Consider the following 12,367-nt stretch of genomic DNA (forward strand, 5'->3'; position numbering starts at 1 on the left):
AATGTGGGGGGAGATTCTCCCAAAAACATTCTCAGTATTACATTCACATAAAAACGGGAGCAACTCCTGTTGTTTTTTTTTGAGTGGGACTTTCAAAATGAATCTCCCACACTCCGCAATGTCTTAGAGAGATTCACACCGAAAATCCGGGCGCGGGGCCTATTCCCGCTGGAGAGGCCGGCAGCATAGTGCAGAGTGGGCCACTGCGCATGTGCTGATCTGTCGAGAACCTTCCACTCACCTGACAAAGGAACAGCGTTCCGAAAGCTTGTGGGTTTACTATCAAGTAAACCTGTTGGACTCTAACCTGGTGTTGTGAGACTTCTTACTGTGTTTACCCCAGTCCAATGCTGGCATCTCCACACATCCTGAACTGTCAGTGCAGAGATCAGTATATGCACAGTGGCCCCGCACAGTTGGCCTCCAGATCTCTGGCCTCCTGGATGTCTCCCCATGGTCACCCCACCACCCCCCCCCCCGCAGCACCCTGCCAACCCCAATCTCCCCGGCCCCTGTCCCCGGCAGAATCCACCCCGATGGTCAGCTCCGACCAGCCCCTTCCCTCCCTCTGCCCGTGATCCTGACCACAGAGGGGTAGCGAAGCCCCCACACCCAACGATATCCCCCTGCACCCCCCCCCCCCCAAATTGGTCACATCCACTCTGACTCCATCCCCATGGCTCCACTCCCAGTGGGCAGTTACAAGGTGCCCCTTCGGCAGTGCCGGGGGACCAGGCAGGCACCGCCAAGCTGCAAATGCCCAGGGGGCGCCACCCCTTACCCCTGACCATCTGATGGGGGCCTCAATGGCCTCCGTTCCCTCCAGCAGAGTTCGGCCGCCGGTTCCCCGTTGGTGAGGTGCTGTTATAAACTTCACTGGGGTGAACCGCTCCTGATGGGGGGGGGTTGGAGGATGCAGAGAGGCGAGCAGGCCCGGAGACTTTAGTCCCAGGCCTGCTAATGAAATTAAAACCGGAATTTAAATATTTAAATATGTGGATTTCTCACACGGAGCTGATGACACCAGAAATCCTGGCCCAGAGATGCGCAGAAACAGTGGCCCCCAGTGGGGAGCTCACTAAATGGCCACTGCTGATATCTCTTGGTCCACTGTTCTGATGGATCAGGCTGGGAGACTTGTCCCCACAGTGTTACAGACATAGCTGGGGTGTAGAGAAAGATCAATGCAATGTGAGGTATACCCATTCAAGAGTCTAATGGCAGCAGGGAAGAAGCTGTTCTTGAGCCGGTTGGTACATGACCTCAGACTTTTGTGTCTTTTTCCCGACGGAAGAAGGTGGAAGAGAGAATTTCCGGGGTGCATGGAGTCCTTAATTCTGCTGGCTGAGGCATTGGGAAGTGTAGACAGATGGGAGGCTGGTTTGCGTGATGGATTGGGCTACATTCATGACCTATGCGCATCTGTAAAAGTTGGTGCGATGCCAAATTTCCTTAATCTTCTGAGGAAGATTATAACGACTGCCAAAAACAGAAAAATTGCATTTCCATTGGCGCCTTTCATAGCTTCAGACTCCCAAAGAGTTCAGGGCTAATGAAGTGTGGTCACTGTCATAAATGCTGCAGTCCATGTAACATAGGGACACCCTTTATTTGTAATATCCAGGAGACAAACCGGAACTTGCGAATCCAAAAAATCCTGGCAGTGCAGCACTCATGATGTGGAGATGCCGGTGCTGGACTGGGATAAACACAGTAAGAAGTCTCACAACACCAGGTTAAAGTCCAACCAATTTATTTGATAGTAAACTCACAAGCTTTCGGGGTTTGCCCTTCCTCAGGTGAATGGGGAGTTCTGGCCTCAGACAGAGCATATAACAGCACAGACAGTTTACAGATTACTGATTAGAATGTGAGTCTTTACAACTAAACTGCTATTCAAGTCTTAAAGATGCTGACAATGTGAGTGGAAAGAGCATTAGGCGCAGGTGTGGCACTCCCTCAGTACCGCACTGTGAGTGTCAGTCTGAATTTCCTGCTCAAGGTGCTGATTCAGTCTTGAATTCGGAACTTCCTGACCTGGACATCAGAAGGTAACTATTGTTTCATGGCAGGGACCCAATGCTGTCCGTGAGAGAAGACTTGAAAAGGCCATTCTACCAACACAGGCACAAGTTTTTCCAGGCCTTAGGGGTGGGATTTCCTGGCTATACTCGCCCAAAGACTGGAAAATCTCATCCAAGGTCAATGGACCTTTGCATCTTTGCATGGTCCTGCTCCCTTCCACATCCCACCCCACCCTCCACCCCCACTAAATCCCCATGGCAGACGCAACAGGAAAATTCACCCCAAGGAAACTTCCTTTCTCACACCAATTTTCACAGTACACCTTCTCTCGTGGGTTACTCGGTGAAAGTTATCAATGTTTGCCCAAGCCCTGGGTATGTTTTAACATTAAATATTGATACAGAGAGTGGGTGGAATGTAACGTTCTGAATATATTCAACTTTGGAATGTTACGACAGTGCCAACCCTTTGTTGGCATGTTCCAAAAATACCAAATTACCCAGAAGACACGGCCCAGGGCGAACATGGCAATGCTGGTGTTTATGCTCCTCCCCATCTCACCCTCTCAGCATGTCCTTCCATTCCATTCTCCCTCATCATAGAAAACCTACAGTGCAGAAAAAGGCCATTTGGCCCATCGAGTCTGCATCGACCACAATCCCAGCCAGGCCCTACCCCCATATCCCTATATAATTATCCAATACTCCTTCTGACCTACACACCCCTGGACACTAAGGGGCAATTTTGGCATGGCCAATCAACCTAACCCGCACATCTTTGGACTGTGGGGGGAAACCGGAGCACCTGGAGGAAACCCACGCAGACACAAGAAGAACGTGCAAACTCCACACAGACAGTGACCCAAGCTGGGAATCAAACCGGGGTCCTTGGAGCTGTGAAGCAGCAGTGCTAACCATTGTGCTACCGTGCCACCTCCTGCTCTTGTGCAGAATCCCTTTCAACACTTCAATACTGTAGAGCTCTACCGCCCGCTGTGCCATGACTTCTACACTCTCGCCACTCTCTGGATAAAGACATTTCTGCTGAATCCCCTATTGGATTTATTACTGGCAATTCTCAAAATCATGGATCCCAGTTCTGCTCTTTCCCCCATTCCCCACCAACCCAGCCCCCCAAAACCCCTACCCCACTCCTCCTCCCCAACCCCCTCCTCCTCTTCCACCATGTAGAAACATCTTCTCCGCGTTGATTTGATTTGATTTATTATTGTCACATGTATTGGTATACAGTCAAAATTACTGTTTCTTGTGCGCTATACAGACAAAGCATACCGTTCATAGAGAAATAAAGGAGAGGATGTAGAATGTAGTGTTACAGTCGTAACGAGGCTGGAGAGAAAGATCAACTTAATGCGAGTGAGGTCCATCCAAAAGTCTGACAGCAGCAGGGAAGAAGCTGCTCTTGAGTCGGTTGGTATGTGACCGCAGACTTTTGTACCTTTTCCCGAAGGAGGAAGGTAGAAGAGAGAATGTCCGGGATGCATAGAGTCTTTAATTCTGCTGGCTGCTTTGCCAAGGCAGCGGGAAGTATAGACGGAGTCAATGGATGGGAGGCTGGTTTGCACCCTGTTAAACACTTTTGTAATTGTTTGGACCTCTCTCCCTCAATCCTCTTGCCCTGAGGAGTGGAATCCCAGTCTGTTCGATCTTCCCTGATATGTATAACCTGTCAATCCTTGCCATTTTCTATGGCACCACCTTCATTACTTCTGCGTCCTAGTAATGGTAATGGCAATAGTAGCTAATGGTAGGGTGTTGGGGAGAGTTATAGAACAAAGAGATCTAGGGGTACATGTTCATAGCTCCTTGAAAGTGGAGTCACAGGTGGACAGAGTGGTGAAGAAGGCAGTCGGCATGCTTGGTTTCATTGGTCAGAATATTGAATACAGGAGTTGGGATGTCTTGTTGAAGTTGTACAAGATATTGATAAGGTCACCCTTGGAATACTGGTTCTGGTCACCCTATTATAGAAAGGATATTATTAAACTAGAAAGAGTGCAGAAAAGATTGACTCGGATACTACCGGAACTTGATGGTTTGAGATATAAGGAGAGGCTCAATAGACTGGGACTCTTTTCCTCTGGAGCGTAGGAGGCTGAGGGGAAATCTTATAGAGGTCTACAAAATAATGAGGGGTGTAGATCAGCTAGATAGTCAATATCTTTTCCCAAAGGTAGGGGAGTCTAAAACTAGAGGGCATAGGTTTAAGATGAGAGGGGAGAGATACAGAAGGGTCCAGAGAGGCAATCTTTTGCACAGAGGGTGGTGAGTGTCTGGAACAAGCTGCAACAGGCAGTAGTAGAGGCGGATACAATTTTGTCTTTTAAAAAGCATTTGGACTGTTACATGGATAAGATGGGTGTAGAGGGATATGGTCAATTGAGGCTAGCTCAGTGGTCAAAAAAGGGCGGCATGGACAAATTGGGCCAAAGGGACTGTTTCCATGCTGTAAACCCCTATGACTCTATGAGTCTAATTGGGTGAGATACTGCCTGGAACCGCAGACACAAAACATGGAGCAATATTTTGCTTAGTCTAACACCCAATCTCTCTTCCAGTAATGAGTCAGTGCGAACAACAGAGGTCACATCCACTGCCTACAATCCCTCGTTATTTATTAATTGCAACCACCTTTACTTTATGCTGCATGGAATCCAAGTGTGGCCCAGTCAAGACCCTGGGTAAACTCAACATCACTTCTCTTTGTTCTTATTATAACTATTCTTATTCATATCATCCTTCTAGGACTGAATCTTTGTTTGTTGACTTAATAGGCTTGATAAGCTGTATTATTACTTCCTGGGAATTAAACTTTAGTGGAAGTTTGAAGTGATCAACGATTGCTCCAATATTGGGAGCTACCCAGGTTTTTGACGTAGGCTACTGAAGGAGATTGATTGTTGCAGTTAGTGAGCCTCAGTGACTAGCCAGCTTTGATTTCATAAGCTGCGGAATAGAATTTTCCAGTCTAGTTGTTTCAGGCTGCTTGACTCAGAAGAATATCATTCGGCGGCACGGTGGCACAGTAGTTAGCACTGCTGCCTTTCAGCGCCAGGAACGCAGGTTCAACCCCTGACTTGGGTCACTGTGTGGAGTTTGTACATTCTCCTTGTTTCTGTGAAGGCTTCCTCCGGATGCTCTGGTTTCAAGAACAGCACAGCATGGGAAACAGGCCCTTTGGCCCAACGAGCCCGTGCCGCCATTGTAACATTGTGAGTGTCCTCCTCTAGCTATGACCTTTGTCTACGCCTATTGGGGAAGATTGAGGAAAGACTAACTTAGGGACAATTTGTTACACCAATCAGCCTAAGAGTCAATATTGGGGGACCAGGAAAGGTTGTTGATGATTTGGACACAGAGATGATGGGCTAAATTGGACAGACTGGGTGAACAGTGAGGGAGTGACTTGATTGAAGTGTTTAAGATCCTGAACAGTCTTGACAAGGTGCACATGGAAAGGTTGTTTCCTCTTGTGGGTGAGTCCAGAACATGGAGACATTGTTTTATAAATAGGGATCACTCTTTCAGGACAGATCTGAGGAGAATTTACTTTCTCTCAGAGGGAGTTCTTCCATGAAGAGTGCATTATTGAAGAACCCCTCCTCACACACGTAGTGATAAGCAGGAGGAAAAGCATCCAACAGATGTGGCAGAGGAGCATTCTGGGAGAATTCAGCTCAGTCACCAGCCAGGGCATCATGACCTGCACAGGTTTGGAGGGCCGAAGGGCCTGTTACTATGCTGTACTTCTCTTTGTTCTTTGTAGGATTGTGCAACTTTGGAACTCTCTGAAGGCAGTGGATGCAAGGTCACTGAATACTTTAAGGTGGAGTTAGATAGATGCTAGTTAGGCAAGAGAATCAAAGGTTATCCGAGTTGCATGGGGAATGTGAAATTAGATACACAAACAGATCAGCCATGATTTTATTGAATGTTGGAGTAGTCTCGAGAGGCCAAATGACCTACTTCTGATCCTAATTCAGGTATGATGATATAGTGCCTTTAAGAAATATATTTATACCATATTTTGTATAAGGGGTATGTTTAGAATTCAGATCTGCTTTGCAGGGTGCCAATTTGTCTCAGAAAACCTTTAAAGTAGTAGCTGGGAGCATAAGTATTCATTTTAGACATAGAGTGTTTGTTTAAGCAGAGCTAATGCATTTGTGTTGACTTAAGTTCCCCCGGGGCTTCAACGTAGAGTTTTGATTGGATTGATTGACAGAGGCAGAGTCATTTGATTAATGAGAGGAACTAAGCTTGCAGGAAAGAAAATGTTCCAGCTCATTTAAAATAAAAACAAGCAGTTGCTGCCTGGTCTGCCAGAAGAAAACAGTGGCTTGCTCTCTTTTTTCATCTCTCTCTGAAAAGAACTCTCTGAAAACTCCAGGTTTGGAAACCTAAGCTACAGCAAATATGCCTTTACTTTGCTAACTAATTTTAAACAGGGCATTTAAGGCTGTAAGAGGAATATTACTTGAATTGGAACTCATAGGGGTATTTTAGCAGTTAAGAAAGTATTATTCATTAATTGCAGGACTCTGTCCCTGTCAATCAACCTAATCAAAGTGCAGCACTGAAACCCCAGGGGGAACCTAAGTAAACACAAATGCATTAGCACTGCTTAAACAAACACTTCATAGCTAAAATGGGAGCTTATGCTCCCATATCTGTTTAACATTGTCAACAGATTATCTGGTCATCCATCTAATTGTTGTTTATGAGAGCTTGCTGTGTGTAAATTGACTGCTTAGAACGTAAGAACATAAGAACATAAGAACATAAGAAATAGGAGTAGGAGTAGGCCATCCAGCCCTTCGAGCCTGCCCCGCCATTCAATAAGATCATGGCCGATCTGTCGTGGCTCAGTTCCACATTCCCGCCCTCTCCCCATAATCCTTAATCCCCTCGCTTATCAAATACCCATCAACCCGCGTCTTAAAAATATTTAGCGAGGCAGCCTCCACCACTTCAACGGGCAGAGAATTCCAGAGATTCACCACCCTTTGAGTGAAGAAGTTCCTCCTCAACTCCGTTCTATACCGCCCCCCCTTTATCTTGAGGCTGTGCCCCCTAGTCCTACTGTCTTTTCTGAGCGGGAAGAGTCTCTCCACCTCTATCCTATCCAACCCATTCATCATCTTATACGTCTCAATGAGATCTCCCCTCATTCTTCTAAACTCTAATGAGTACAAGCCTAGTTTATTCAGCCTCTCCTCATAGCTCAACCTCCTCAACTCCGGAATCAGCCTAGTAAACCTCCTCTGCACTCCCTCCAAGGCCAAAATATCCTTGCGTAAGTGCGGTGACCAAAACTGCACACAGTACTCCAGCTGCGGCCTCACCAATGCCCAATACAGCCGCAGCAAGACCTCCCTACTTTTATATTCAATCCCCCTCGCTATGAAGGCCAGCATCCCATTCGCCTTCCTGACCACCTGCTGCACCTGCAAGCTGGGTTTTTGCGACTCATGCACAAGGACCTCGAGGTCCCTCTGCACCGTCGCCTGCTGCAGTTTTTCGCCACGTAAGTAATACTCCTTCCTACCATTATTCCTACCAAAGTGGACCTCCTCGCACTTGCCAACATTAAATTCCATTTGCCAGTTCCTGGCCCATTCGCCCAGCCTATCTAGATCCTTCTGCAGACTCTCCACACCCTCCGCACAATTTGCCGTTCCACCGATCCTGGTGTCATCAGCAAATTTCGACACCATACACTCGGTTCCCTCCTCCAGGTCATCTATATAAATGGTAAATAGCTGAGGCCCCAGCACCGACCCCTGGGGCACTCCACTAGTCATCAACCACCAATCCGAATGGCACCCATTGACCGCCACTCTCTGCCTCCTATTTGACAGCCAATCCTCTATCCACGCTAACACCCTACCCCCAACTCCATGTCCCCTTACCTTCTGCAATAACCTCTTGTGAGGCATCTTGTCAAACGCCTTCTGAAAATCAAGAAAGACCACATCCACCAGCTCTTCTCTATCCACCGCCCTAGACACATCCTCATAGAGCTCCAGTAAATTTGTCAGACACGACTTCCCCTTAACGAAATCGTGCTGCGTCTGCTCTATCAAGCAATTCTCCTCAAGATGCCTCGCTATTTTCTCCTTGATCACGGATTCTAACATTTTACCCACAACAGACGTTAAACTAACCGGCCTATAATTCCCTGACTTTTGCCTGGCACCCTTCTTAAACAACGGCGTAACATTAGCCGTTTTCCAATCTTCCGGCACTTCCCCGGAATCCAGCGACGTTTGGAAAATAATCACCAAGGCATCCACTATCACCTCCGCCATTTCTTTCAGAACCCTTGGATGCATTCCATCCGGTCCTGGGGACTTATCCACAATCAGTCCCTCCAGTCTGTCGAGCACCGCCTCTCTAGTAACAATGATCTCATTCAGGTCCTCCACTCCTACCATCTTTCCATCGCTAACACCCGGCAAATTATTCACGTCCTCCTCCGTGAAGACCGAAACAAAAAAGTTATTCAGGGCCTCAGCCATTTCCCCATCCCCTACCACTAAGTCCCCCCTCTCATCCTCTAAGGGTCCAACGTTCTCCCTAGCCAGCCTCTTCCTTTTTATATATTTATAAAAACTCTTGCTATCCTTTTTTATATTAAGCGCTAGCCCAGCTTCATAGTTTCTCTTACCCTTCTTTATCAACTTCTTTGTCAATCTTTGTTGACATTTAAACCTCTCCCAATCCTCTTCTCGCCCACTACTCTTAGCTACTCTAAATTCCTCCGCTTTTAATTTAACACTTTCCTTCACCTCCTACGTTATCCACGGCTGATTACCTTTCCTCCTACGGTCATTTTTGACCATCGGAATAAATTTCTGCTGAGCACCAAGAAAGATCTCCTTAAAGATCCTCCACTACTGCTGCCACCCTTTACCTTAAGCATTGGCTGCACTCCAAAATGATTTATGACGTGCTGGTTAGGTGTATAAGCCATGCTGAATTCTCCTTCAATATACCGGAACAGGCACCTGAGTATGGCGACTTGGGGATTTTCACAGTAAACTTCATTGCAGTGTTAATATAAGCCTGCCTGTGGCACTGATAAATAAATAAATTGACTGTCGAGCACTTTGGTGGTTGCAGAAGGCAAAATGGAAATCAGCCTTACATCAATGGTGTTAAGAGGGATTTTGCATTTCCATAGCACCTTTCATGACAAGACACCCCAAAGGCCTTACAGCTCATGCAGTGCTTTTGGAGGGTTGTAATATTAGGAAACACAGCAGTCCAGTTGCAGATAGCAAGCTTCTGCAAATGACAACAACCCTGGGTTTTTTTTGTGGTGTTTATTAGAATAAAGAACAAAGAAAATTACAGCACAGGAACAGGCTCTTTGGCCCTCCATGCCTGCACCAACCATGCTGTCCGATGTAATTAAAACCCCTTACCCTTCTGAGGACCATATCCTTCCTTTCCCATCCTACTCATGTATAAAGAAGCCCCTTGAAAGTCACTATCGTCTCACTACCTCCCCTGGCAACGAGTTTCAGGCCTTTTTACCCCCTGTATAAAAAACTTGCCTCATACACCTCCTCTAAACATTGCCCCTTACATCTTAAACCTGTGCTCCCTAATAATTGACTCTTCCACCCTGGGAAAATGTTTCTGACTATCCACTCTGTCCATGCCTCTCATAATCTTGTAGACTTCTATCAGGTCTCCCCTTATCCTTCATCGCTCCAGTGAGAACAAACCAAGTTTTTCCAGCCTCTCCTCTTAGACAATGCCCTCCAAACCAGGCAACATCCTGGTAAATCTTTTCTGTACCCTCTCCAAAGCCTCCACATCCTTCTGGTAGTGTGGTGACCAGAATTGAACACTATATTCCAAGTGTGACCTAACTAAAGTTCGATAATTGATGGACAAATATTGACCAAATGTGGAATTTTATGGCCTCCCTTGGGCAAAATCGGGAATTCCTGTCCAAGGTCAACAGAGATTTCCACTGTTGGACCCTTGCCCGCTCCGATTCTGTGGCAGGGGACATGGTAGATGCCTGGCCTGAGAAATCAGGGATAAACCTCCACTATTCTTCAAAACAGTGCCATTGGATCTTGTGCCTCCAACAGAGATCGCATTTAAAGTATAAAGTTTATTTATTAGTGTCACAAGTAGGCTTACATTAACACTGCAATGAAGTTACTGTGAAAATCCCCCAGTCACCACATTCCAGCGCCTGATCGGGCTACACTGAGGGAGAATTTAGCATGGCCAATGCGTCTGACCAGCACGTCTTTCGGGCTGTGGGAGCACCCAGAGGAAACCCACGCAGACACAGGAAGAATGTGCAGACTCCAGTGAGCCAAGCCGGGAATCGAACCCGCGTCCCTGGCGCTGTGAGGCAGCAGCACTAACCACTATGTGGTCCATTGATTGCAGACAGGATCTTGTTTAATCTCTCACTCGTAAAGCTACACTTCAGCGCTCTCTCAGCACCGTGCTGCAGTGTCTGCCTCGATTTTGTGCTCATGTGAATCGAGTGGGTCTCAAACTCACAGCTCTGTGATTTATTCAGTAGCGCGAGCATCAAGTGACAGCTCACACCTGCAGACAGAATAACAAGGGGATCCAGGGGTGATTCCATTTGTGCTCCAAATGAAACTAATTGCTGTTGATAAATCCCACCTCGGGTCTAAATTGAATATTATACACCGTTCGGAAGAATTGGGAGCTACCAAACCTTGTTAGATAATTACATGGAGCACCGACATTTCTCCGTCACTTCCCTTCCAGCCCGAGTTCAAGGAAAAATGTTCCTGTGGCTTTAGAATCCTCCAAATTAGAGAAAAGCTGCAGCAGAGACAGAGTCTAAGATAGAAGCAAAAAGTACCGCGGATGCTGGAATCTGAAACAAAGACAGAAAAGGCTCAGCGCGGTGGCACAGTGGTTAGCGCTGCTGCCTCACTGCGCCAGGGACCAGGGTTCGATTCCCAGCTTGGGTCGCTGTCTGTGCGGAGTCTGCACATTTTCCTCATGTCTGTGTGGGTTTTTCCCCCCCACAGCCCAAAGATGTGCAGGTTAGGTACACTAGCCATGTTAAATTGCCCCTTAGTGCCCCAGGGTGTGTAGATTAGTGGGATTAGCAGGGTAAATATGTGGAGTTATGGGGATAGTGCCTGGGTGGGATTGTTGTCGGTGTAGATTCGATGGGCCAAATGGCCTCCTTCAGCGCTGTAGGCATTCTATACTTTCTATAAAAATGCAGGAAAACTCAGCAGGTCTGACAGCATCTGTGGAGAGTGAATAGAGCCAACGTTTCAAGTCTGTATCTCCCACAATCTAACCATTCTCTGAATAATTTCCCACATTACCCTGTCGGATTCACAAGTCACTCTCTTGTGTTGGTCATCCCTCGATCTGAATTCTCCCATAACTGAAAACTTTCTCCCCATATCTGCCCTGTCCAACTCAATCACAATTTCTCTCAAAGAGTGAAAAATATCTACTTGGCTCATACAGCCTGTGCCTGGTTTAATGTTCTGCACCAGTCTATCCAACCCACCTCAACATATCAGCAAAGCTTTCCATTCCCTGTTCTCTTCTGGAGAGATATCAGCGGAGGCTGTTTAACTGGGCGCCATGGCCTCTGTGTTTCTCCAGAATTCAGTTGTCTATTCCCTTTTCTCTCATTCTCTCATCTAGCTTCCTTCTGAAAGCCTTTCAATTTATTTTTTTCATGGGATATGGGTGTTACTGAAAGCCAACATTTTGTTTCTCATCCCTAATTATCCGTGAATCGAGTGGTTTGCTGGGCCATTTTATAGGGTAGTTGAGAGTCAACCACATTGCTGTGGGTTTAGAATCACATGTGGGCCAGACTGGGTAAGGACAGCAGATTTTTTCAGAAGACTCAGGAAATTTGGCACATCAGCTGCAACTCTCACCAACTTTTACAGATGCACCATAGAAAGCATTCTTTCTAGTTGTACCACAGCTTGATATGGGCTCCTGCTCTGCCCAAGACTGCCAGAAACTTCAAAAGGTTGTGAATGTAGCCCAATCCATCATGCTAACCAGCCTCCCATCCAGTGACTCTGTCTACACTTCCCGCTGCCTCGGCAAAGCAGCCAACATAATTAAGGACCCCACGCACCCCAGACATTCTCTCTTCCAACTTCTTCCTTCAGGAAAAAGATACAAAAATCTGAAGTCACTTCCTTGCCTCAATAGTGTGGATGAACAGAGGAATCTAGGTGTATGTGTACATAGATCCCTGAAAGTTGGGAATCAAGTAGATAGGGTTGTTAGGAAGGCATACGGTGTCTTGGCGTTTATTGGTA

Source organism: Carcharhinus amblyrhynchos, chromosome 8, assembly GCF_965287045.1.
Source record: "Carcharhinus amblyrhynchos chromosome 8, sCarAmb.v2.hapA, whole genome shotgun sequence".
Taxonomy (NCBI): Eukaryota; Metazoa; Chordata; class Chondrichthyes; order Carcharhiniformes; family Carcharhinidae; genus Carcharhinus; species Carcharhinus amblyrhynchos.